At 63.0% G+C, this 26,073-nt stretch overlaps 7 non-coding genes across 7 annotated transcripts; all 7 read left to right on the forward strand.

Annotated features, from left to right (window-relative positions):
• Nucleotides 1-1,450: 1,450 nt before the first annotated feature.
• On the forward strand, nucleotides 1,451-1,569 carry LOC142876585 (5S ribosomal RNA). The gene has a single exon (XR_012923485.1). It is a non-coding gene; the product is annotated as a 5S ribosomal RNA (ribosomal RNA).
• Nucleotides 1,570-5,345: 3,776 nt separating this feature from the next.
• LOC142876586 (5S ribosomal RNA) lies at nucleotides 5,346-5,464 on the forward strand. The gene has a single exon (XR_012923486.1). It is a non-coding gene; the product is annotated as a 5S ribosomal RNA (ribosomal RNA).
• A 3,779-nt stretch (nucleotides 5,465-9,243) lies between these two features.
• On the forward strand, nucleotides 9,244-9,362 carry LOC142876587 (5S ribosomal RNA). Its single transcript, XR_012923487.1, has one exon. It is a non-coding gene; the product is annotated as a 5S ribosomal RNA (ribosomal RNA).
• A 3,775-nt stretch (nucleotides 9,363-13,137) lies between these two features.
• LOC142876588 (5S ribosomal RNA) lies at nucleotides 13,138-13,256 on the forward strand. The gene has a single exon (XR_012923488.1). It is a non-coding gene; the product is annotated as a 5S ribosomal RNA (ribosomal RNA).
• A 3,777-nt stretch (nucleotides 13,257-17,033) lies between these two features.
• On the forward strand, nucleotides 17,034-17,152 carry LOC142876589 (5S ribosomal RNA). Its single transcript, XR_012923489.1, has one exon. It is a non-coding gene; the product is annotated as a 5S ribosomal RNA (ribosomal RNA).
• Nucleotides 17,153-20,933: 3,781 nt separating this feature from the next.
• Nucleotides 20,934-21,052, forward strand: LOC142876590 (5S ribosomal RNA). The gene has a single exon (XR_012923490.1). It is a non-coding gene; the product is annotated as a 5S ribosomal RNA (ribosomal RNA).
• A 3,776-nt stretch (nucleotides 21,053-24,828) lies between these two features.
• Nucleotides 24,829-24,947, forward strand: LOC142876591 (5S ribosomal RNA). The gene has a single exon (XR_012923491.1). It is a non-coding gene; the product is annotated as a 5S ribosomal RNA (ribosomal RNA).
• The last annotated feature ends 1,126 nt before the right edge of the window (nucleotides 24,948-26,073 follow it).

Raw genomic sequence — 26,073 nt, forward strand, 5'->3', positions numbered from 1 at the left:
GGCATCTCTCAGCCCTGGGTCGGGCAGAGCCCCAGCGGGCCATGCCCACAACCTCTCTCAGCACCGGTCCCCCAGAAGGCTCCTTTGGGACCAGGATTCTCTTGCGGTGACTCTTTAAGGTCTGGCCCCTGGATGGAGGGGCACCAGGAGTAGAGGAGCAGGAAGGGGAAGGGGGTGGCCATGCGAGGGGACACTTTGAGGCCAAGTCCCAGCTTCAGCCTGATCCTCCTGGGAACCCCGCTCTGAGACAAGGAGCCGGGCTTCGCATTCCCACAGCAGCCAGTCGTGGGCTGAGGACACCTGGGGCGTTGGGAACTCCCTGGCTTCTCCTTGGTTTAACATCTAGAGCTGCTTGTGAATCGCGCCGCCACACACACCCGAGCGCAGGTGTCTTCCGCACAGACTGCGGGCCTCGCTCTTCTGAATGCCGCTAGCTCGCCACCCACCCACGGGTGAACCTGGTCAGGGTGCTTTCTCTCAGGGGCAGACTCTTTTCCGGGCGGGCTACCGGTGTCTCTGTTTGCTCGTTTCTTTCTTCCATTTCGGGAAAGTCTTCCTTGCTGGGTGTGGAAATCTCCTATGCCTTCCCTCGCCTATTCTGTCAGCTTTCAAATTCTCCTTCAGTTGCCACCCTGACAGATGGATTAGGAAACTCTTTCCGGTGCACTCATTAGTGAAATGACCTCCAGGAAGCTGGAATCCAATATCTAATGGCCGATTTTTAGCGAGTCCACACGCCAGGGTGGTCGGGGTCCAATGCAGCCCCGGCCAGGCCCAGGCCCGTTGGACTGGGCCACAGGAGGACACGGAGGAGGGTCCCGGCCCCCACGAAGCGGTGCCGGCAGTTCTCCACGGGCTTGGGCGTTTTCCAGAGGTAGGAGATGGAGGGGACTGATTTCTTCAGCGCCCCCCAAACCACGCCACCCCACCCCACCCATGGGACACATCCCCAGAGAGAGACGCCCCATACACTGGCTGTGCCCCAGCCCTGGCCCGGGGGAATAGGCGGCAGCCCACCCACAGGGCGAGGGGGGGGGCGCAGCTGAAAGGGGTTGTGGGGGAGGGCGGCCCCTGGCTGGGGTCAAAGGGCGAGCGTCCCGCGCGTGCGCAGTCAGCGGCAGCGACGCGCTGGGGGTGGGCAGCGGGTAGGTGAAGGAGGCCGGGCGAGGAGACGAGGGGGGCTGGGAGGGCTCCACCTTGGCGAGTCCAGCCGTGGAGGCGCATCTTGTGTGAGTGTGAGTGAGTGTGAGTGTGTGTGTGTGTGTATAGAGAGACAGCCCCCCACCCCGCCCCGCCCCGCCCCGCCCCGCCCATCACCCCCGTCCCTGGGAGCCCGCGGGACCCGGCCGGCCCGGGCCCCGCCCGGCGCGGGGCCTGGGGCGGGAGGCGGCGGCGGGGAAGCCCAGAGAGGCTCGGCTTCTCGAGCGGGGCAGGGGCGCCCTCCGCCGCCGTCTAGGGCCACACCACCCTGAACGCCCCCGATCTCGTCTGGTCTCGGAAGCTAAGCAGGGTCGGGCCTGGTTAGTACTTGGATGGGAGACCGCCTGGGAATACCGGGTGCCACAGGCTGCTGCTTTTTTTTTTTTTTTTTTTCTTGCCTCTTGTTCTGTCCCCTTTCTGGGAGCGCGGCGGCGGCCCGGGGTGGGGGTCACCCCCACCCTCAGCGCCCGCGCGGTGCCTGGCGCCCCAGCCCGCACCGTGGGGCCTCCTCTTGTCCCAAGCCGCGACACCGCCGCCACGCGGCAGCATGCGTGGCTTCTGGACTGTCAGGTCTCAGACCAAAGGTCTGCTCTGTGGGAACCGACACGCTGGAGGAAACCTTGAGAGTCTGAGAGGGGAGGGAGTTCCAGAAGAAGGCCAGGATGTCATTTTGAGGGAGTATGTGACCAGAACTCATCCCGTTGCTTTTGGGGTTCTATGGGCTACACGCAGGAATCTTTGGTGGTGGCACCTGATGTTGGGGGATCCGGAGTCACACCCAGACCTGCTCCACAGGCCTCCTTTTACTTTTCTCTTCGGATTCATTATTTTTAAAAAGTGTCTCTTACCTCTAGGATTGCATTTTCTTTTCTCTCTCTTTTCAAGCAGATGATGGGAGTACAAGTATTCAGGTGACATGTGTTGCCCGTGCCGCCCTCCCCCCTGTGTTCTTTTTTTTTTTTTTTTTTGAGACAGAGTCTCGTTTTGCTGCCCAGGCTAGAGTGAGTGCCATGGCGTCAGCCTAGCTCACAGCAACCTCAATCTCCGGGCTCAAGCAATCCTGCTGCCTCAGCCTCCCGAGTAGTTGGGACTACAGGCATGCACCACCACGCCCGGCTGTGTTTTTCTCTATATATTAGTTGGCCAATTAATTTCTTTCTATTTTTAGTAGAGACGGGGTCTCGCTCTTGCTCAGGCTGGTTTCGAACTCCTGACCTGGAGCAATCCGCCCGCCTCGGCCTCCCAGAGAGCTAGGATTACAGGCGTGAGCCACCGCGCCCGGCCCCCCCTGTGTTCTTATTCATATACCTCTCATGTTGTTCCAGCGTATTGTGGGGGTACCAATGTTAAGGTCGGGTGCCTTGCCCTCTCCAAGCCTCCCCCCTCGGGTCAGAGCTTCAAGTGCGCCCATCCCCCAGTCGGTGCGCACCCACCCCATGCCTAATGGATGTGTATGCCCCTCCCCTCCCCCCACCCGCCCGCCCGACACCCACCCGATGAAGGTGATTCCTCTCTGTCCACTTAGGCGTCCATCCGTTCGTACCAATTTGCTGGTGAGCGCGCTCACGTGGTGCTCGTGTGTCCATTCTTGGGATACTTGGCTTCCTGGAACGGGTTCCAGCTCTGGCCAGGAGAACACGAGAGGCGCCCTCTCACCGCTGCTCCTCACAGCCGAATGGCACTCCGTGGTGTCCACGCGCCACATTTTATTGATGCACTCCTGGATGGATGGGCACTCGGGTCGCTTCCACGTCTTTGGGATTGTGAATTGTGCCCTAACTGTAACCCTAACCCTTACCCAGCCCGTCTCCTCTGCCCCTGCCTGACGCACTCCTCCCCGGCCAGGCCCGTCACTGTCCTGGGCCCCCGCCTGACCGGCTCCTCCCCGCCCGGCCGGTCACCGTCCTCTGCCCCTGCCTGACACGCTCCTTCCCGCCCGGCCTCTCACCATCCTCGGCCCCTGCCTGACCGGCTCCTCCGTCGCCTGGGCCTTCCAAGGGCTTGGTGTGGATGCTGCTTCCAGGAAGCCCTCCAGAAACCCGGCAGCAGGGTGGCCGCAGCAGTCTCCAGCAGCCGTCCCTAAGTCGCGTGAGTGCGGGGGACGTGCCCCCGCTGTGCCGCGGGGGCCCAGCCTGGTGTCTTCCCTGAGGCCCTGCGGCTGCCGGCTGGGCTGCCGCTCCCCGCAAGGGGAGAGCCGCGGAGGTGGGGACCGCCTCCTGATGGGGACGTACACGCAGCTCTCCACGTCGGATTCCGGGGCTCTCTGTCCTGCCCGAAGGCCCAGCTGGCCTGCGGGTCCTTAGAGTGGCAAAAACCTCCGAAAACTGAGACTGAGGGTCCGGTGGGTGTCTGCACTTTTGTGCTGGGCACCCCAGGGAGGCCCGGGGGCTGGCTGGACAACGTGGTCTGCTGGGCGGGGGGGGGGGTTGGAGGAGCAACTGATGCCCTTTGCACTTTGGGTAGCAAGAGTCTGAGGTGTCTCTGAGCCCTGTGCCCTGTGGGGGCGGGGCGGGGGGGAGGAGGAGGAGGAGGAGGAGGAGGTGGGAAGGGCCGGGGCCTGCAGTCCTGTTCCCGGGGTGGCACAGCAAGTGGCTTCTTCCACAGGCTGCTTGGCCTGGGCTCCCTGCACCTGGGCCTTTGGAGGACCGGCCCTGTGCTTGCCAACACTTCCTGCAGGGACCCAGAGCTGGGAGGTGGCATCTCTCAGCCCTGGGTCGGGCAGAGCCCCAGCGGGCCATGCCCACAACCTCTCTCAGCACCGGTCCCCCAGAAGGCTCCTTTGGGACCAGGATTCTCTTGCGGTGACTCTTTAAGGTCTGGCCCCTGGATGGAGGGGCACCAGGAGTAGAGGAGCAGGAAGGGGAAGGGGGTGGCCATGCGAGGGGACACTTTGAGGCCAAGTCCCAGCTTCAGCCTGATCCTCCTGGGAACCCCGCTCTGAGACAAGGAGCCGGGCTTCGCATTCCCACAGCAGCCAGTCGTGGGCTGAGGACACCTGGGGCGTTGGGAACTCCCTGGCTTCTCCTTGGTTTAACATCTAGAGCTGCTTGTGAATCGCGCCGCCACACACACCCGAGCGCAGGTGTCTTCCGCACAGACTGCGGGCCTCGCTCTTCTGAATGCCGCTAGCTCGCCACCCACCCACGGGTGAACCTGGTCAGGGTGCTTTCTCTCAGGGGCAGGCTCTTTTCCGGGCGGGCTACCGGTGTCTCTGTTTGCTCGTTTCTTTCTTCCATTTCGGGAAAGTCTTCCTTGCTGGGTGTGGAAATCTCCTATGCCTTCCCTCGCCTATTCTGTCAGCTTTAAAATTCTCCTTCAGTTGCCACCCTGACAGATGGATTAGGAAACTCTTTCCGGTGCACTCATTAGTGAAATGACCTCCAGGAAGCTGGAATCCAATATCTAATGGCCGATTTTTAGCGAGTCCACACGCCAGGGTGGTCGGGGTCCAATGCAGCCCCGGCCAGGCCCAGGCCCGTTGGACTGGGCCACAGGAGGACACGGAGGAGGGTCCCGGCCCCCACGAAGCGGTGCCGGCAGTTCTCCACGGGCTTGGGCGTTTTCCAGAGGTAGGAGATGGAGGGGACTGATTTCTTCAGCGCCCCCCAAACCACGCCACCCCACCCCACCCATGGGACACATCCCCAGAGAGAGACGCCCCATACACTGGCTGTGCCCCAGCCCTGGCCCGGGGGAATAGGCGGCAGCCCACCCACAGGGCGAGGGGGGGGGCGCAGCTGAAAGGGTTTGTGGGGGAGGGCGGCCCCTGGCTGGGGTCAAAGGGCGAGCGTCCCGCGCGTGCGCAGTCAGCGGCAGCGACGCGCTGGGGGTGGGCAGCGGGTAGGTGAAGGAGGCCGGGCGAGGAGACGAGGGGGGCTGGGAGGGCTCCACCTTGGCGAGTCCAGCCGTGGAGGCGCATCTTGTGTGAGTGTGAGTGAGTGTGAGTGTGTGTGTGTGTGTATAGAGAGACAGCCCCCCACCCCGCCCCGCCCCGCCCCGCCCCGCCCATCACCCCCGTCCCTGGGAGCCCGCGGGACCCGGCCGGCCCGGGCCCCGCCCGGCGCGGGGCCTGGGGCGGGAGGCGGCGGCGGGGAAGCCCAGAGAGGCTCGGCTTCTCGAGCGGGGCAGGGGCGCCCTCCGCCGCCGTCTAGGGCCACACCACCCTGAACGCCCCCGATCTCGTCTGGTCTCGGAAGCTAAGCAGGGTCGGGCCTGGTTAGTACTTGGATGGGAGACCGCCTGGGAATACCGGGTGCCACAGGCTGCTGCTTTTTTTTTTTTTTTTTTTCTTGCCTCTTGTTCTGTCCCCTTTCTGGGAGCGCGGCGGCGGCCCGGGGTGGGGGTCACCCCCACCCTCAGCGCCCGCGCGGTGCCTGGCGCCCCAGCCCGCACCGTGGGGCCTCCTCTTGTCCCAAGCCGCGACACCGCCGCCACGCGGCAGCATGCGTGGCTTCTGGACTGTCAGGTCTCAGACCAAAGGTCTGCTCTGTGGGAACCGACACGCTGGAGGAAACCTTGAGAGTCTGAGAGGGGAGGGAGTTCCAGAAGAAGGCCAGGATGTCATTTTGAGGGAGTATGTGACCAGAACTCATCCCGTTGCTTTTGGGGTTCTATGGGCTACACGCAGGAATCTTTGGTGGTGGCACCTGATGTTGGGGGATCCGGAGTCACACCCAGACCTGCTCCACAGGCCTCCTTTTACTTTTCTCTTCGGATTCATTATTTTTAAAAAGTGTCTCTTACCTCTAGGATTGCATTTTCTTTTCTCTCTCTTTTCAAGCAGATGATGGGAGTACAAGTATTCAGGTGACATGTGTTGCCCGTGCCGCCCTCCCCCCTGTGTTCTTTTTTTTTTTTTTTTGAGACAGAGTCTCGTTTTGCTGCCCAGGCTAGAGTGAGTGCCATGGCGTCAGCCTAGCTCACAGCAACCTCAATCTCCGGGCTCAAGCAATCCTGCTGCCTCAGCCTCCCGAGTAGTTGGGACTACAGGCATGCACCACCACGCCCGGCTGTGTTTTTCTCTATATATTAGTTGGCCAATTAATTTCTTTCTATTTTTAGTAGAGACGGGGTCTCGCTCTTGCTCAGGCTGGTTTCGAACTCCTGACCTGGAGCAATCCGCCCGCCTCGGCCTCCCAGAGAGCTAGGATTACAGGCGTGAGCCACCGCGCCCGGCCCCCCCTGTGTTCTTATTCATATACCTCTCATGTTGTTCCAGCGTATTGTGGGGGTACCAATGTTAAGGTCGGGTGCCTTGCCCTCTCCAAGCCTCCCCCCTCGGGTCAGAGCTTCAAGTGCGCCCATCCCCCAGTCGGTGCGCACCCACCCCATGCCTAATGGATGTGTATGCCCCTCCCCTCCCCCCACCCGCCCGCCCGACACCCACCCGATGAAGGTGATTCCTCTCTGTCCACTTAGGCGTCCATCCGTTCGTACCAATTTGCTGGTGAGCGCGCTCACGTGGTGCTCGTGTGTCCATTCTTGGGATACTTGGCTTCCTGGAACGGGTTCCAGCTCTGGCCAGGAGAACACGAGAGGCGCCCTCTCACCGCTGCTCCTCACAGCCGAATGGCACTCCGTGGTGTCCACGCGCCACATTTTATTGATGCACTCCTGGATGGATGGGCACTCGGGTCGCTTCCACGTCTTTGGGATTGTGAATTGTGCCCTAACTGTAACCCTAACCCTTACCCAGCCCGTCTCCTCTGCCCCTGCCTGACGCACTCCTCCCCGGCCAGGCCCGTCACTGTCCTGGGCCCCCGCCTGACCGGCTCCTCCCCGCCCGGCCGGTCACCGTCCTCTGCCCCTGCCTGACACGCTCCTTCCCGCCCGGCCTCTCACCGTCCTCGGCCCCTGCCTGACCGGCTCCTCCGTCGCCTGGGCCTTCCAAGGGCTTGGTGTGGATGCTGCTTCCAGGAAGCCCTCCAGAAACCCGGCAGCAGGGTGGCCGCAGCAGTCTCCAGCAGCCGTCCCTAAGTCGCGTGAGTGCGGGGGACGTGCCCCCGCTGTGCCGCGGGGGCCCAGCCTGGTGTCTTCCCTGAGGCCCTGCGGCTGCCGGCTGGGCTGCCGCTCCCCGCAAGGGGAGAGCCGCGGAGGTGGGGACCGCCTCCTGATGGGGACGTACACGCAGCTCTCCACGTCGGATTCCGGGGCTCTCTGTCCTGCCCGAAGGCCCAGCTGGCCTGCGGGTCCTTAGAGTGGCAAAAACCTCCGAAAACTGAGACTGAGGGTCCGGTGGGTGTCTGCACTTTTGTGCTGGGCACCCCAGGGAGGCCCGGGGGCTGGCTGGACAACGTGGTCTGCTGGGCGGGGGGGGGGGGGGGGGTTGGAGGAGCAACTGATGCCCTTTGCACTTTGGGTAGCAAGAGTCTGAGGTGTCTCTGAGCCCTGTGCCCTGTGGGGGCGGGGCGGGGGGGAGGAGGAGGAGGAGGAGGAGGAGGTGGGAAGGGCCGGGGCCTGCAGTCCTGTTCCCGGGGTGGCACGGCAAGTGGCTTCTTCCACAGGCTGCTTGGCCTGGGCTCCCTGCACCTGGGCCTTTGGAGGACCGGCCCTGTGCTTGCCAACACTTCCTGCAGGGACCCAGAGCTGGGAGGTGGCATCTCTCAGCCCTGGGTCGGGCAGAGCCCCAGCGGGCCATGCCCACAACCTCTCTCAGCACCGGTCCCCCAGAAGGCTCCTTTGGGACCAGGATTCTCTTGCGGTGACTCTTTAAGGTCTGGCCCCTGGATGGAGGGGCACCAGGAGTAGAGGAGCAGGAAGGGGAAGGGGGTGGCCATGCGAGGGGACACTTTGAGGCCAAGTCCCAGCTTCAGCCTGATCCTCCTGGGAACCCCGCTCTGAGACAAGGAGCCGGGCTTCGCATTCCCACAGCAGCCAGTCGTGGGCTGAGGACACCTGGGGCGTTGGGAACTCCCTGGCTTCTCCTTGGTTTAACATCTAGAGCTGCTTGTGAATCGCGCCGCCACACACACCCGAGCGCAGGTGTCTTCCGCACAGACTGCGGGCCTCGCTCTTCTGAATGCCGCTAGCTCGCCACCCACCCACGGGTGAACCTGGTCAGGGTGCTTTCTCTCAGGGGCAGACTCTTTTCCGGGCGGGCTACCGGTGTCTCTGTTTGCTCGTTTCTTTCTTCCATTTCGGGAAAGTCTTCCTTGCTGGGTGTGGAAATCTCCTATGCCTTCCCTCGCCTATTCTGTCAGCTTTAAAATTCTCCTTCAGTTGCCACCCTGACAGATGGATTAGGAAACTCTTTCCGGTGCACTCATTAGTGAAATGACCTCCAGGAAGCTGGAATCCAATATCTAATGGCCGATTTTTAGCGAGTCCACACGCCAGGGTGGTCGGGGTCCAATGCAGCCCCGGCCAGGCCCAGGCCCGTTGGACTGGGCCACAGGAGGACACGGAGGAGGGTCCCGGCCCCCACGAAGCGGTGCCGGCAGTTCTCCACGGGCTTGGGCGTTTTCCAGAGGTAGGAGATGGAGGGGACTGATTTCTTCAGCGCCCCCCAAACCACGCCACCCCACCCCACCCATGGGACACATCCCCAGAGAGAGACGCCCCATACACTGGCTGTGCCCCAGCCCTGGCCCGGGGGAATAGGCGGCAGCCCACCCACAGGGCGAGGGGGGGGGCGCAGCTGAAAGGGGTTGTGGGGGAGGGCGGCCCCTGGCTGGGGTCAAAGGGCGAGCGTCCCGCGCGTGCGCAGTCAGCGGCAGCGACGCGCTGGGGGTGGGCAGCGGGTAGGTGAAGGAGGCCGGGCGAGGAGACGAGGGGGGCTGGGAGGGCTCCACCTTGGCGAGTCCAGCCGTGGAGGCGCATCTTGTGTGAGTGTGAGTGAGTGTGAGTGTGTGTGTGTGTGTATAGAGAGACAGCCCCCCACCCCGCCCCGCCCCGCCCCGCCCCGCCCATCACCCCCGTCCCTGGGAGCCCGCGGGACCCGGCCGGCCCGGCCCCGCCCGGCGCGGGGCCTGGGGCGGGAGGCGGCGGCGGGGAAGCCCAGAGAGGCTCGGCTTCTCGAGCGGGGCAGGGGCGCCCTCCGCCGCCGTCTAGGGCCACACCACCCTGAACGCCCCCGATCTCGTCTGGTCTCGGAAGCTAAGCAGGGTCGGGCCTGGTTAGTACTTGGATGGGAGACCGCCTGGGAATACCGGGTGCCACAGGCTGCTGCTTTTTTTTTTTTTTTTTTTCTTGCCTCTTGTTCTGTCCCCTTTCTGGGAGCGCGGCGGCGGCCCGGGGTGGGGGTCACCCCCACCCTCAGCGCCCGCGCGGTGCCTGGCGCCCCAGCCCGCACCGTGGGGCCTCCTCTTGTCCCAAGCCGCGACACCGCCGCCACGCGGCAGCATGCGTGGCTTCTGGACTGTCAGGTCTCAGACCAAAGGTCTGCTCTGTGGGAACCGACACGCTGGAGGAAACCTTGAGAGTCTGAGAGGGGAGGGAGTTCCAGAAGAAGGCCAGGATGTCATTTTGAGGGAGTATGTGACCAGAACTCATCCCGTTGCTTTTGGGGTTCTATGGGCTACACGCAGGAATCTTTGGTGGTGGCACCTGATGTTGGGGGATCCGGAGTCACACCCAGACCTGCTCCACAGGCCTCCTTTTACTTTTCTCTTCGGATTCATTATTTTTAAAAAGTGTCTCTTACCTCTAGGATTGCATTTTCTTTTCTCTCTCTTTTCAAGCAGATGATGGGAGTACAAGTATTCAGGTGACATGTGTTGCCCGTGCCGCCCTCCCCCCTGTGTTCTTTTTTTTTTTTTTTTTGAGACAGAGTCTCGTTTTGCTGCCCAGGCTAGAGTGAGTGCCATGGCGTCAGCCTAGCTCACAGCAACCTCAATCTCCGGGCTCAAGCAATCCTGCTGCCTCAGCCTCCCGAGTAGTTGGGACTACAGGCATGCACCACCACGCCCGGCTGTGTTTTTCTCTATATATTAGTTGGCCAATTAATTTCTTTCTATTTTTAGTAGAGACGGGGTCTCGCTCTTGCTCAGGCTGGTTTCGAACTCCTGACCTGGAGCAATCCGCCCGCCTCGGCCTCCCAGAGAGCTAGGATTACAGGCGTGAGCCACCGCGCCCGGCCCCCCCTGTGTTCTTATTCATATACCTCTCATGTTGTTCCAGCGTATTGTGGGGGTACCAATGTTAAGGTCGGGTGCCTTGCCCTCTCCAAGCCTCCCCCCTCGGGTCAGAGCTTCAAGTGCGCCCATCCCCCAGTCGGTGCGCACCCACCCCATGCCTAATGGATGTGTATGCCCCTCCCCTCCCCCCACCCGCCCGCCCGACACCCACCCGATGAAGGTGATTCCTCTCTGTCCACTTAGGCGTCCATCCGTTCGTACCAATTTGCTGGTGAGCGCGCTCACGTGGTGCTCGTGTGTCCATTCTTGGGATACTTGGCTTCCTGGAACGGGTTCCAGCTCTGGCCAGGAGAACACGAGAGGCGCCCTCTCACCGCTGCTCCTCACAGCCGAATGGCACTCCGTGGTGTCCACGCGCCACATTTTATTGATGCACTCCTGGATGGATGGGCACTCGGGTCGCTTCCACGTCTTTGGGATTGTGAATTGTGCCCTAACTGTAACCCTAACCCTTACCCAGCCCGTCTCCTCTGCCCCTGCCTGACGCACTCCTCCCCGGCCAGGCCCGTCACTGTCCTGGGCCCCCGCCTGACCGGCTCCTCCCCGCCCGGCCGGTCACCGTCCTCTGCCCCTGCCTGACACGCTCCTTCCCGCCCGGCCTCTCACCATCCTCGGCCCCTGCCTGACCGGCTCCTCCGTCGCCTGGGCCTTCCAAGGGCTTGGTGTGGATGCTGCTTCCAGGAAGCCCTCCAGAAACCCGGCAGCAGGGTGGCCGCAGCAGTCTCCAGCAGCCGTCCCTAAGTCGCGTGAGTGCGGGGGACGTGCCCCCGCTGTGCCGCGGGGGCCCAGCCTGGTGTCTTCCCTGAGGCCCTGCGGCTGCCGGCTGGGCTGCCGCTCCCCGCAAGGGGAGAGCCGCGGAGGTGGGGACCGCCTCCTGATGGGGACGTACACGCAGCTCTCCACGTCGGATTCCGGGGCTCTCTGTCCTGCCCGAAGGCCCAGCTGGCCTGCGGGTCCTTAGAGTGGCAAAAACCTCCGAAAACTGAGACTGAGGGTCCGGTGGGTGTCTGCACTTTTGTGCTGGGCACCCCAGGGAGGCCCGGGGGCTGGCTGGACAACGTGGTCTGCTGGGCGGGGGGGGGGGTTGGAGGAGCAACTGATGCCCTTTGCACTTTGGGTAGCAAGAGTCTGAGGTGTCTCTGAGCCCTGTGCCCTGTGGGGGCGGGGCGGGGGGGAGGAGGAGGAGGAGGAGGAGGAGGTGGGAAGGGCCGGGGCCTGCAGTCCTGTTCCCGGGGTGGCACGGCAAGTGGCTTCTTCCACAGGCTGCTTGGCCTGGGCTCCCTGCACCTGGGCCTTTGGAGGACCGGCCCTGTGCTTGCCAACACTTCCTGCAGGGACCCAGAGCTGGGAGGTGGCATCTCTCAGCCCTGGGTCGGGCAGAGCCCCAGCGGGCCATGCCCACAACCTCTCTCAGCACCGGTCCCCCAGAAGGCTCCTTTGGGACCAGGATTCTCTTGCGGTGACTCTTTAAGGTCTGGCCCCTGGATGGAGGGGCACCAGGAGTAGAGGAGCAGGAAGGGGAAGGGGGTGGCCATGCGAGGGGACACTTTGAGGCCAAGTCCCAGCTTCAGCCTGATCCTCCTGGGAACCCCGCTCTGAGACAAGGAGCCGGGCTTCGCATTCCCACAGCAGCCAGTCGTGGGCTGAGGACACCTGGGGCGTTGGGAACTCCCTGGCTTCTCCTTGGTTTAACATCTAGAGCTGCTTGTGAATCGCGCCGCCACACACACCCGAGCGCAGGTGTCTTCCGCACAGACTGCGGGCCTCGCTCTTCTGAATGCCGCTAGCTCGCCACCCACCCACGGGTGAACCTGGTCAGGGTGCTTTCTCTCAGGGGCAGGCTCTTTTCCGGGCGGGCTACCGGTGTCTCTGTTTGCTCGTTTCTTTCTTCCATTTCGGGAAAGTCTTCCTTGCTGGGTGTGGAAATCTCCTATGCCTTCCCTCGCCTATTCTGTCAGCTTTAAAATTCTCCTTCAGTTGCCACCCTGACAGATGGATTAGGAAACTCTTTCCGGTGCACTCATTAGTGAAATGACCTCCAGGAAGCTGGAATCCAATATCTAATGGCCGATTTTTAGCGAGTCCACACGCCAGGGTGGTCGGGGTCCAATGCAGCCCCGGCCAGGCCCAGGCCCGTTGGACTGGGCCACAGGAGGACACGGAGGAGGGTCCCGGCCCCCACGAAGCGGTGCCGGCAGTTCTCCACGGGCTTGGGCGTTTTCCAGAGGTAGGAGATGGAGGGGACTGATTTCTTCAGCGCCCCCCAAACCACGCCACCCCACCCCACCCATGGGACACATCCCCAGAGAGAGACGCCCCATACACTGGCTGTGCCCCAGCCCTGGCCCGGGGGAATAGGCGGCAGCCCACCCACAGGGCGAGGGGGGGGGCGCAGCTGAAAGGGTTTGTGGGGGAGGGCGGCCCCTGGCTGGGGTCAAAGGGCGAGCGTCCCGCGCGTGCGCAGTCAGCGGCAGCGACGCGCTGGGGGTGGGCAGCGGGTAGGTGAAGGAGGCCGGGCGAGGAGACGAGGGGGGCTGGGAGGGCTCCACCTTGGCGAGTCCAGCCGTGGAGGCGCATCTTGTGTGAGTGTGAGTGAGTGTGAGTGTGTGTGTGTGTGTATAGAGAGACAGCCCCCCACCCCGCCCCGCCCCGCCCCGCCCCGCCCATCACCCCCGTCCCTGGGAGCCCGCGGGACCCGGCCGGCCCGGGCCCCGCCCGGCGCGGGGCCTGGGGCGGGAGGCGGCGGCGGGGAAGCCCAGAGAGGCTCGGCTTCTCGAGCGGGGCAGGGGCGCCCTCCGCCGCCGTCTAGGGCCACACCACCCTGAACGCCCCCGATCTCGTCTGGTCTCGGAAGCTAAGCAGGGTCGGGCCTGGTTAGTACTTGGATGGGAGACCGCCTGGGAATACCGGGTGCCACAGGCTGCTGCTTTTTTTTTTTTTTTTTTTCTTGCCTCTTGTTCTGTCCCCTTTCTGGGAGCGCGGCGGCGGCCCGGGGTGGGGGTCACCCCCACCCTCAGCGCCCGCGCGGTGCCTGGCGCCCCAGCCCGCACCGTGGGGCCTCCTCTTGTCCCAAGCCGCGACACCGCCGCCACGCGGCAGCATGCGTGGCTTCTGGACTGTCAGGTCTCAGACCAAAGGTCTGCTCTGTGGGAACCGACACGCTGGAGGAAACCTTGAGAGTCTGAGAGGGGAGGGAGTTCCAGAAGAAGGCCAGGATGTCATTTTGAGGGAGTATGTGACCAGAACTCATCCCGTTGCTTTTGGGGTTCTATGGGCTACACGCAGGAATCTTTGGTGGTGGCACCTGATGTTGGGGGATCCGGAGTCACACCCAGACCTGCTCCACAGGCCTCCTTTTACTTTTCTCTTCGGATTCATTATTTTTAAAAAGTGTCTCTTACCTCTAGGATTGCATTTTCTTTTCTCTCTCTTTTCAAGCAGATGATGGGAGTACAAGTATTCAGGTGACATGTGTTGCCCGTGCCGCCCTCCCCCCTGTGTTCTTTTTTTTTTTTTTTTTGAGACAGAGTCTCGTTTTGCTGCCCAGGCTAGAGTGAGTGCCATGGCGTCAGCCTAGCTCACAGCAACCTCAATCTCCGGGCTCAAGCAATCCTGCTGCCTCAGCCTCCCGAGTAGTTGGGACTACAGGCATGCACCACCACGCCCGGCTGTGTTTTTCTCTATATATTAGTTGGCCAATTAATTTCTTTCTATTTTTAGTAGAGACGGGGTCTCGCTCTTGCTCAGGCTGGTTTCGAACTCCTGACCTGGAGCAATCCGCCCGCCTCGGCCTCCCAGAGAGCTAGGATTACAGGCGTGAGCCACCGCGCCCGGCCCCCCCTGTGTTCTTATTCATATACCTCTCATGTTGTTCCAGCGTATTGTGGGGGTACCAATGTTAAGGTCGGGTGCCTTGCCCTCTCCAAGCCTCCCCCCTCGGGTCAGAGCTTCAAGTGCGCCCATCCCCCAGTCGGTGCGCACCCACCCCATGCCTAATGGATGTGTATGCCCCTCCCCTCCCCCCACCCGCCCGCCCGACACCCACCCGATGAAGGTGATTCCTCTCTGTCCACTTAGGCGTCCATCCGTTCGTACCAATTTGCTGGTGAGCGCGCTCACGTGGTGCTCGTGTGTCCATTCTTGGGATACTTGGCTTCCTGGAACGGGTTCCAGCTCTGGCCAGGAGAACACGAGAGGCGCCCTCTCACCGCTGCTCCTCACAGCCGAATGGCACTCCGTGGTGTCCACGCGCCACATTTTATTGATGCACTCCTGGATGGATGGGCACTCGGGTCGCTTCCACGTCTTTGGGATTGTGAATTGTGCCCTAACTGTAACCCTAACCCTTACCCAGCCCGTCTCCTCTGCCCCTGCCTGACGCACTCCTCCCCGGCCAGGCCCGTCACTGTCCTGGGCCCCCGCCTGACCGGCTCCTCCCCGCCCGGCCGGTCACCGTCCTCTGCCCCTGCCTGACACGCTCCTTCCCGCCCGGCCTCTCACCGTCCTCGGCCCCTGCCTGACCGGCTCCTCCGTCGCCTGGGCCTTCCAAGGGCTTGGTGTGGATGCTGCTTCCAGGAAGCCCTCCAGAAACCCGGCAGCAGGGTGGCCGCAGCAGTCTCCAGCAGCCGTCCCTAAGTCGCGTGAGTGCGGGGGACGTGCCCCCGCTGTGCCGCGGGGGCCCAGCCTGGTGTCTTCCCTGAGGCCCTGCGGCTGCCGGCTGGGCTGCCGCTCCCCGCAAGGGGAGAGCCGCGGAGGTGGGGACCGCCTCCTGATGGGGACGTACACGCAGCTCTCCACGTCGGATTCCGGGGCTCTCTGTCCTGCCCGAAGGCCCAGCTGGCCTGCGGGTCCTTAGAGTGGCAAAAACCTCCGAAAACTGAGACTGAGGGTCCGGTGGGTGTCTGCACTTTTGTGCTGGGCACCCCAGGGAGGCCCGGGGGCTGGCTGGACAACGTGGTCTGCTGGGCGGGGGGGGGGGGGGTTGGAGGAGCAACTGATGCCCTTTGCACTTTGGGTAGCAAGAGTCTGAGGTGTCTCTGAGCCCTGTGCCCTGTGGGGGCGGGGCGGGGGGGAGGAGGAGGAGGAGGAGGAGGAGGTGGGAAGGGCCGGGGCCTGCAGTCCTGTTCCCGGGGTGGCACGGCAAGTGGCTTCTTCCACAGGCTGCTTGGCCTGGGCTCCCTGCACCTGGGCCTTTGGAGGACCGGCCCTGTGCTTGCCAACACTTCCTGCAGGGACCCAGAGCTGGGAGGTGGCATCTCTCAGCCCTGGGTCGGGCAGAGCCCCAGCGGGCCATGCCCACAACCTCTCTCAGCACCGGTCCCCCAGAAGGCTCCTTTGGGACCAGGATTCTCTTGCGGTGACTCTTTAAGGTCTGGCCCCTGGATGGAGGGGCACCAGGAGTAGAGGAGCAGGAAGGGGAAGGGGGTGGCCATGCGAGGGGACACTTTGAGGCCAAGTCCCAGCTTCAGCCTGATCCTCCTGGGAACCCCGCTCTGAGACAAGGAGCCGGGCTTCGCATTCCCACAGCAGCCAGTCGTGGGCTGAGGACACCTGGGGCGTTGGGAACTCCCTGGCTTCTCCTTGGTTTAACATCTAGAGCTGCTTGTGAATCGCGCCGCCACACACACCCGAGCGCAGGTGTCTTCCGCACAGACTGCGGGCCTCGCTCTTCTGAATGCCGCTAGCTCGCCACCCACCCACGGGTGAACCTGGTCAGGGTGCTTTCTCTCAGGGGCAGACTCTTTTCCGGGCGGGCTACCGGTGTCTCTGTTTGCTCGTTTCTTTCTTCCATTTCGGGAAAGTCTTCCTTGCTGGGTGTGGAAATCTCCTATGCCTTCCCTCGCCTATTCTGTCAGCTTTAAAATTCTCCTTCAGTTGCCACCCTGACAGATGGATTAGGAAACTCTTTCCGGTGCACTCATTAGTGAAATGACCTCCAGGAAGCTGGAATCCAATATCTAATGGCCGATTTTTAGCGAGTCCACACGCCAGGGTGGTCGGGGTCCAATGCAGCCCCGGCCAGGCCCAGGCCCGTTGGACTGGGCCACAGGAGGACACGGAGGAGGGTCCCGGCCCCCACGAAGCGGTGCCGGCAGTTCTCCACGGGCTTGGGCGTTTTCCAGAGGTAGGAGATGGAGGGGACTGATTTCTTCAGCGCCCCCCAAACCACGCCACCCCACCCCACCCATGGGACACATCCCCAGAGAGAGACGCCCCATACACTGGCTGTGCCCCAGCCCTGGCCCGGGGGAATAGGCGGCAGCCCACCCACAGGGCGAGGGGGGGGGCGCAGCTGAAAGGGGTTGTGGGGGAGGGCGGCCCCTGGCTGGGGTCAAAGGGCGAGCGTCCCGCGCGTGCGCAGTCAGCGGCAGCGACGCGCTGGGGGTGGGCAGCGGGTAGGTGAAGGAGGCCGGGCGAGGAGACGAGGGGGGCTGGGAGGGCTCCACCTTGGCGAGTCCAGCCGTGGAGGCGCATCTTGTGTGAGTGTGAGTGAGTGTGAGTGTGTGTGTGTGTGTATAGAGAGACAGCCCCCCACCCCGCCCCGCCCCGCCCCGCCCCGCCCATCACCCCCGTCCCTGGGAGCCCGCGGGACCCGGCCGGCCCGGCCCCGCCCGGCGCGGGGCCTGGGGCGGGAGGCGGCGGCGGGGAAGCCCAGAGAGGCTCGGCTTCTCGAGCGGGGCAGGGGCGCCCTCCGCCGCCGTCTAGGGCCACACCACCCTGAACGCCCCCGATCTCGTCTGGTCTCGGAAGCTAAGCAGGGTCGGGCCTGGTTAGTACTTGGATGGGAGACCGCCTGGGAATACCGGGTGCCACAGGCTGCTGCTTTTTTTTTTTTTTTTTTTCTTGCCTCTTGTTCTGTCCCCTTTCTGGGAGCGCGGCGGCGGCCCGGGGTGGGGGTCACCCCCACCCTCAGCGCCCGCGCGGTGCCTGGCGCCCCAGCCCGCACCGTGGGGCCTCCTCTTGTCCCAAGCCGCGACACCGCCGCCACGCGGCAGCATGCGTGGCTTCTGGACTGTCAGGTCTCAGACCAAAGGTCTGCTCTGTGGGAACCGACACGCTGGAGGAAACCTTGAGAGTCTGAGAGGGGAGGGAGTTCCAGAAGAAGGCCAGGATGTCATTTTGAGGGAGTATGTGACCAGAACTCATCCCGTTGCTTTTGGGGTTCTATGGGCTACACGCAGGAATCTTTGGTGGTGGCACCTGATGTTGGGGGATCCGGAGTCACACCCAGACCTGCTCCACAGGCCTCCTTTTACTTTTCTCTTCGGATTCATTATTTTTAAAAAGTGTCTCTTACCTCTAGGATTGCATTTTCTTTTCTCTCTCTTTTCAAGCAGATGATGGGAGTACAAGTATTCAGGTGACATGTGTTGCCCGTGCCGCCCTCCCCCCTGTGTTCTTTTTTTTTTTTTTTTTGAGACAGAGTCTCGTTTTGCTGCCCAGGCTAGAGTGAGTGCCATGGCGTCAGCCTAGCTCACAGCAACCTCAATCTCCGGGCTCAAGCAATCCTGCTGCCTCAGCCTCCCGAGTAGTTGGGACTACAGGCATGCACCACCACGCCCGGCTGTGTTTTTCTCTATATATTAGTTGGCCAATTAATTTCTTTCTATTTTTAGTAGAGACGGGGTCTCGCTCTTGCTCAGGCTGGTTTCGAACTCCTGACCTGGAGCAATCCGCCCGCCTCGGCCTCCCAGAGAGCTAGGATTACAGGCGTGAGCCACCGCGCCCGGCCCCCCCTGTGTTCTTATTCATATACCTCTCATGTTGTTCCAGCGTATTGTGGGGGTACCAATGTTAAGGTCGGGTGCCTTGCCCTCTCCAAGCCTCCCCCCTCGGGTCAGAGCTTCAAGTGCGCCCATCCCCCAGTCGGTGCGCACCCACCCCATGCCTAATGGATGTGTATGCCCCTCCCCTCCCCCCACCCGCCCGCCCGACACCCACCCGATGAAGGTGATTCCTCTCTGTCCACTTAGGCGTCCATCCGTTCGTACCAATTTGCTGGTGAGCGCGCTCACGTGGTGCTCGTGTGTCCATTCTTGGGATACTTGGCTTCCTGGAACGGGTTCCAGCTCTGGCCAGGAGAACACGAGAGGCGCCCTCTCACCGCTGCTCCTCACAGCCGAATGGCACTCCGTGGTGTCCACGCGCCACATTTTATTGATGCACTCCTGGATGGATGGGCACTCGGGTCGCTTCCACGTCTTTGGGATTGTGAATTGTGCCCTAACTGTAACCCTAACCCTTACCCAGCCCGTCTCCTCTGCCCCTGCCTGACGCACTCCTCCCCGGCCAGGCCCGTCACTGTCCTGGGCCCCCGCCTGACCGGCTCCTCCCCGCCCGGCCGGTCACCGTCCTCTGCCCCTGCCTGACACGCTCCTTCCCGCCCGGCCTCTCACCGTCCTCGGCCCCTGCCTGACCGGCTCCTCCGTCGCCTGGGCCTTCCAAGGGCTTGGTGTGGATGCTGCTTCCAGGAAGCCCTCCAGAAACCCGGCAGCAGGGTGGCCGCAGCAGTCTCCAGCAGCCGTCCCTAAGTCGCGTGAGTGCGGGGGACGTGCCCCCGCTGTGCCGCGGGGGCCCAGCCTGGTGTCTTCCCTGAGGCCCTGCGGCTGCCGGCTGGGCTGCCGCTCCCCGCAAGGGGAGAGCCGCGGAGGTGGGGACCGCCTCCTGATGGGGACGTACACGCAGCTCTCCACGTCGGATTCCGGGGCTCTCTGTCCTGCCCGAAGGCCCAGCTGGCCTGCGGGTCCTTAGAGTGGCAAAAACCTCCGAAAACTGAGACTGAGGGTCCGGTGGGTGTCTGCACTTTTGTGCTGGGCACCCCAGGGAGGCCCGGGGGCTGGCTGGACAACGTGGTCTGCTGGGCGGGGGGGGGGGGGGGGGTTGGAGGAGCAACTGATGCCCTTTGCACTTTGGGTAGCAAGAGTCTGAGGTGTCTCTGAGCCCTGTGCCCTGTGGGGGCGGGGCGGGGGGGAGGAGGAGGAGGAGGAGGAGGAGGTGGGAAGGGCCGGGGCCTGCAGTCCTGTTCCCGGGGTGGCACGGCAAGTGGCTTCTTCCACAGGCTGCTTGGCCTGGGCTCCCTGCACCTGGGCCTTTGGAGGACCGGCCCTGTGCTTGCCAACACTTCCTGCAGGGACCCAGAGCTGGGAGGTGGCATCTCTCAGCCCTGGGTCGGGCAGAGCCCCAGCGGGCCATGCCCACAACCTCTCTCAGCACCGGTCCCCCAGAAGGCTCCTTTGGGACCAGGATTCTCTTGCGGTGACTCTTTAAGGTCTGGCCCCTGGATGGAGGGGCACCAGGAGTAGAGGAGCAGGAAGGGGAAGGGGGTGGCCATGCGAGGGGACACTTTGAGGCCAAGTCCCAGCTTCAGCCTGATCCTCCTGGGAACCCCGCTCTGAGACAAGGAGCCGGGCTTCGCATTCCCACAGCAGCCAGTCGTGGGCTGAGGACACCTGGGGCGTTGGGAACTCCCTGGCTTCTCCTTGGTTTAACATCTAGAGCTGCTTGTGAATCGCGCCGCCACACACACCCGAGCGCAGGTGTCTTCCGCACAGACTGCGGGCCTCGCTCTTCTGAATGCCGCTAGCTCGCCACCCACCCACGGGTGAACCTGGTCAGGGTGCTTTCTCTCAGGGGCAGACTCTTTTCCGGGCGGGCTACCGGTGTCTCTGTTTGCTCGTTTCTTTCTTCCATTTCGGGAAAGTCTTCCTTGCTGGGTGTGGAAATCTCCTATGCCTTCCCTCGCCTATTCTGTCAGCTTTAAAATTCTCCTTCAGTTGCCACCCTGACAGATGGATTAGGAAACTCTTTCCGGTGCACTCATTAGTGAAATGACCTCCAGGAAGCTGGAATCCAATATCTAATGGCCGATTTTTAGCGAGTCCACACGCCAGGGTGGTCGGGGTCCAATGCAGCCCCGGCCAGGCCCAGGCCCGTTGGACTGGGCCACAGGAGGACACGGAGGAGGGTCCCGGCCCCCACGAAGCGGTGCCGGCAGTTCTCCACGGGCTTGGGCGTTTTCCAGAGGTAGGAGATGGAGGGGACTGATTTCTTCAGCGCCCCCCAAACCACGCCACCCCACCCCACCCATGGGACACATCCCCAGAGAGAGACGCCCCATACACTGGCTGTGCCCCAGCCCTGGCCCGGGGGAATAGGCGGCAGCCCACCCACAGGGCGAGGGGGGGGGCGCAGCTGAAAGGGGTTGTGGGGGAGGGCGGCCCCTGGCTGGGGTCAAAGGGCGAGCGTCCCGCGCGTGCGCAGTCAGCGGCAGCGACGCGCTGGGGGTGGGCAGCGGGTAGGTGAAGGAGGCCGGGCGAGGAGACGAGGGGGGCTGGGAGGGCTCCACCTTGGCGAGTCCAGCCGTGGAGGCGCATCTTGTGTGAGTGTGAGTGAGTGTGAGTGTGTGTGTGTGTGTATAGAGAGACAGCCCCCCACCCCGCCCCGCCCCGCCCCGCCCCGCCCATCACCCCCGTCCCTGGGAGCCCGCGGGACCCGGCCGGCCCGGGCCCCGCCCGGCGCGGGGCCTGGGGCGGGAGGCGGCGGCGGGGAAGCCCAGAGAGGCTCGGCTTCTCGAGCGGGGCAGGGGCGCCCTCCGCCGCCGTCTAGGGCCACACCACCCTGAACGCCCCCGATCTCGTCTGGTCTCGGAAGCTAAGCAGGGTCGGGCCTGGTTAGTACTTGGATGGGAGACCGCCTGGGAATACCGGGTGCCACAGGCTGCTGCTTTTTTTTTTTTTTTTTTTCTTGCCTCTTGTTCTGTCCCCTTTCTGGGAGCGCGGCGGCGGCCCGGGGTGGGGGTCACCCCCACCCTCAGCGCCCGCGCGGTGCCTGGCGCCCCAGCCCGCACCGTGGGGCCTCCTCTTGTCCCAAGCCGCGACACCGCCGCCACGCGGCAGCATGCGTGGCTTCTGGACTGTCAGGTCTCAGACCAAAGGTCTGCTCTGTGGGAACCGACACGCTGGAGGAAACCTTGAGAGTCTGAGAGGGGAGGGAGTTCCAGAAGAAGGCCAGGATGTCATTTTGAGGGAGTATGTGACCAGAACTCATCCCGTTGCTTTTGGGGTTCTATGGGCTACACGCAGGAATCTTTGGTGGTGGCACCTGATGTTGGGGGATCCGGAGTCACACCCAGACCTGCTCCACAGGCCTCCTTTTACTTTTCTCTTCGGATTCATTATTTTTAAAAAGTGTCTCTTACCTCTAGGATTGCATTTTCTTTTCTCTCTCTTTTCAAGCAGATGATGGGAGTACAAGTATTCAGGTGACATGTGTTGCCCGTGCCGCCCTCCCCCCTGTGTTCTTTTTTTTTTTTTTTTTTGAGACAGAGTCTCGTTTTGCTGCCCAGGCTAGAGTGAGTGCCATGGCGTCAGCCTAGCTCACAGCAACCTCAATCTCCGGGCTCAAGCAATCCTGCTGCCTCAGCCTCCCGAGTAGTTGGGACTACAGGCATGCACCACCACGCCCGGCTGTGTTTTTCTCTATATATTAGTTGGCCAATTAATTTCTTTCTATTTTTAGTAGAGACGGGGTCTCGCTCTTGCTCAGGCTGGTTTCGAACTCCTGACCTGGAGCAATCCGCCCGCCTCGGCCTCCCAGAGAGCTAGGATTACAGGCGTGAGCCACCGCGCCCGGCCCCCCCTGTGTTCTTATTCATATACCTCTCATGTTGTTCCAGCGTATTGTGGGGGTACCAATGTTAAGGTCGGGTGCCTTGCCCTCTCCAAGCCTCCCCCCTCGGGTCAGAGCTTCAAGTGCGCCCATCCCCCAGTCGGTGCGCACCCACCCCATGCCTAATGGATGTGTATGCCCCTCCCCTCCCCCCACCCGCCCGCCCGACACCCACCCGATGAAGGTGATTCCTCTCTGTCCACTTAGGCGTCCATCCGTTCGTACCAATTTGCTGGTGAGCGCGCTCACGTGGTGCTCGTGTGTCCATTCTTGGGATACTTGGCTTACTGGAACGGGTTCCAGCTCTGGCCAGGAGAACACGAGAGGCGCCCTCTCACCGCTGCTCCTCACAGCCGAATGGCACTCCGTGGTGTCCACGCGCCACATTTTATTGATGCACTCCTGGATGGATGGGCACTCGGGTCGCTTCCACGTCTTTGGGATTGTGAATTGTGCCCTAACTGTAACCCTAACCCTTACCCAGCCCGTCTCCTCTGCCCCTGCCTGACGCACTCCTCCCCGGCCAGGCCCGTCACTGTCCTGGGCCCCCGCCTGACCGGCTCCTCCCCGCCCGGCCGGTCACCGTCCTCTGCCCCTGCCTGACACGCTCCTTCCCGCCCGGCCTCTCACCATCCTCGGCCCCTGCCTGACCGGCTCCTCCGTCGCCTGGGCCTTCCAAGGGCTTGGTGTGGATGCTGCTTCCAGGAAGCCCTCCAGAAACCCGGCAGCAGGGTGGCCGCAGCAGTCTCCAGCAGCCGTCCCTAAGTCGCGTGAGTGCGGGGGACGTGCCCCCGCTGTGCCGCGGGGGCCCAGCCTGGTGTCTTCCCTGAGGCCCTGCGGCTGCCGGCTGGGCTGCCGCTCCCCGCAAGGGGAGAGCCGCGGAGGTGGGGACCGCCTCCTGATGGGGACGTACACGCAGCTCTCCACGTCGGATTCCGGGGCTCTCTGTCCTGCCCGAAGGCCCAGCTGGCCTGCGGGTCCTTAGAGTGGCAAAAACCTCCGAAAACTGAGACTGAGGGTCCGGTGGGTGTCTGCACTTTTGTGCTGGGCACCCCAGGGAGGCCCGGGGGCTGGCTGGACAACGTGGTCTGCTGGGCGGGGGGGGGGGGTTGGAGGAGCAACTGATGCCCTTTGCACTTTGGGTAGCAAGAGTCTGAGGTGTCTCTGAGCCCTGTGCCCTGTGGGGGCGGGGCGGGGGGGAGGAGGAGGAGGAGGAGGAGGAGGTGGGAAGGGCCGGGGCCTGCAGTCCTGTTCCCGGGGTGGCACGGCAAGTGGCTTCTTCCACAGGCTGCTTGGCCTGGGCTCCCTGCACCTGGGCCTTTGGAGGACCGGCCCTGTGCTTGCCAACACTTCCTGCAGGGACCCAGAGCTGGGAGGTGGCATCTCTCAGCCCTGGGTCGGGCAGAGCCCCAGCGGGCCATGCCCACAACCTCTCTCAGCACCGGTCCCCCAGAAGGCTCCTTTGGGACCAGGATTCTCTTGCGGTGACTCTTTAAGGTCTGGCCCCTGGATGGAGGGGCACCAGGAGTAGAGGAGCAGGAAGGGGAAGGGGGTGGCCATGCGAGGGGACACTTTGAGGCCAAGTCCCAGCTTCAGCCTGATCCTCCTGGGAACCCCGCTCTGAGACAAGGAGCCGGGCTTCGCATTCCCACAGCAGCCAGTCGTGGGCTGAGGACACCTGGGGCGTTGGGAACTCCCTGGCTTCTCCTTGGTTTAACATCTAGAGCTGCTTGTGAATCGCGCCGCCACACACACCCGAGCGCAGGTGTCTTCCGCACAGACTGCGGGCCTCGCTCTTCTGAATGCCGCTAGCTCGCCACCCACCCACGGGTGAACCTGGTCAGGGTGCTTTCTCTCAGGGGCAGACTCTTTTCCGGGCGGGCTACCGGTGTCTCTGTTTGCTCGTTTCTTTCTTCCATTTCGGGAAAGTCTTCCTTGCTGGGTGTGGAAATCTCCTATGCCTTCCCTCGCCTATTCTGTCAGCTTTAAAATTCTCCTTCAGTTGCCACCCTGACAGATGGATTAGGAAACTCTTTCCGGTGCACTCATTAGTGAAATGACCTCCAGGAAGCTGGAATCCAATATCTAATGGCCGATTTTTAGCGAGTCCACACGCCAGGGTGGTCGGGGTCCAATGCAGCCCCGGCCAGGCCCAGGCCCGTTGGACTGGGCCACAGGAGGACACGGAGGAGGGTCCCGGCCCCCACGAAGCGGTGCCGGCAGTTCTCCACGGGCTTGGGCGTTTTCCAGAGGTAGGAGATGGAGGGGACTGATTTCTTCAGCGCCCCCCAAACCACGCCACCCCACCCCACCCATGGGACACATCCCCAGAGAGAGACGCCCCATACACTGGCTGTGCCCCAGCCCTGGCCCGGGGGAATAGGCGGCAGCCCACCCACAGGGCGAGGGGGGGGGCGCAGCTGAAAGGGGTTGTGGGGGAGGGCGGCCCCTGGCTGGGGTCAAAGGGCGAGCGTCCCGCGCGTGCGCAGTCAGCGGCAGCGACGCGCTGGGGGTGGGCAGCGGGTAGGTGAAGGAGGCCGGGCGAGGAGACGAGGGGGGCTGGGAGGGCTCCACCTTGGCGAGTCCAGCCGTGGAGGCGCATCTTGTGTGAGTGTGAGTGAGTGTGAGTGTGTGTGTGTGTGTATAGAGAGACAGCCCCCCACCCCGCCCCGCCCCGCCCCGCCCCGCCCATCACCCCCGTCCCTGGGAGCCCGCGGGACCCGGCCGGCCCGGCCCCGCCCGGCGCGGGGCCTGGGGCGGGAGGCGGCGGCGGGGAAGCCCAGAGAGGCTCGGCTTCTCGAGCGGGGCAGGGGCGCCCTCCGCCGCCGTCTAGGGCCACACCACCCTGAACGCCCCCGATCTCGTCTGGTCTCGGAAGCTAAGCAGGGTCGGGCCTGGTTAGTACTTGGATGGGAGACCGCCTGGGAATACCGGGTGCCACAGGCTGCTGCTTTTTTTTTTTTTTTTTTTTCTTGCCTCTTGTTCTGTCCCCTTTCTGGGAGCGCGGCGGCGGCCCGGGGTGGGGGTCACCCCCACCCTCAGCGCCCGCGCGGTGCCTGGCGCCCCAGCCCGCACCGTGGGGCCTCCTCTTGTCCCAAGCCGCGACACCGCCGCCACGCGGCAGCATGCGTGGCTTCTGGACTGTCAGGTCTCAGACCAAAGGTCTGCTCTGTGGGAACCGACACGCTGGAGGAAACCTTGAGAGTCTGAGAGGGGAGGGAGTTCCAGAAGAAGGCCAGGATGTCATTTTGAGGGAGTATGTGACCAGAACTCATCCCGTTGCTTTTGGGGTTCTATGGGCTACACGCAGGAATCTTTGGTGGTGGCACCTGATGTTGGGGGATCCGGAGTCACACCCAGACCTGCTCCACAGGCCTCCTTTTACTTTTCTCTTCGGATTCATTATTTTTAAAAAGTGTCTCTTACCTCTAGGATTGCATTTTCTTTTCTCTCTCTTTTCAAGCAGATGATGGGAGTACAAGTATTCAGGTGACATGTGTTGCCCGTGCCGCCCTCCCCCCTGTGTTCTTTTTTTTTTTTTTTTTGAGACAGAGTCTCGTTTTGCTGCCCAGGCTAGAGTGAGTGCCATGGCGTCAGCCTAGCTCACAGCAACCTCAATCTCCGGGCTCAAGCAATCCTGCTGCCTCAGCCTCCCGAGTAGTTGGGACTACAGGCATGCACCACCACGCCCGGCTGTGTTTTTCTCTATATATTAGTTGGCCAATTAATTTCTTTCTATTTTTAGTAGAGACGGGGTCTCGCTCTTGCTCAGGCTGGTTTCGAACTCCTGACCTGGAGCAATCCGCCCGCCTCGGCCTCCCAGAGAGCTAGGATTACAGGCGTGAGCCACCGCGCCCGGCCCCCCCTGTGTTCTTATTCATATACCTCTCATGTTGTTCCAGCGTATTGTGGGGGTACCAATGTTAAGGTCGGGTGCCTTGCCCTCTCCAAGCCTCCCCCCTCGGGTCAGAGCTTCAAGTGCGCCCATCCCCCAGTCGGTGCGCACCCACCCCATGCCTAATGGATGTGTATGCCCCTCCCCTCCCCCCACCCGCCCGCCCGACACCCACCC

Source organism: Microcebus murinus, chromosome 15, assembly GCF_040939455.1.
Source record: "Microcebus murinus isolate Inina chromosome 15, M.murinus_Inina_mat1.0, whole genome shotgun sequence".
Lineage (NCBI taxonomy): Eukaryota > Metazoa > Chordata > Mammalia > Primates > Cheirogaleidae > Microcebus > Microcebus murinus.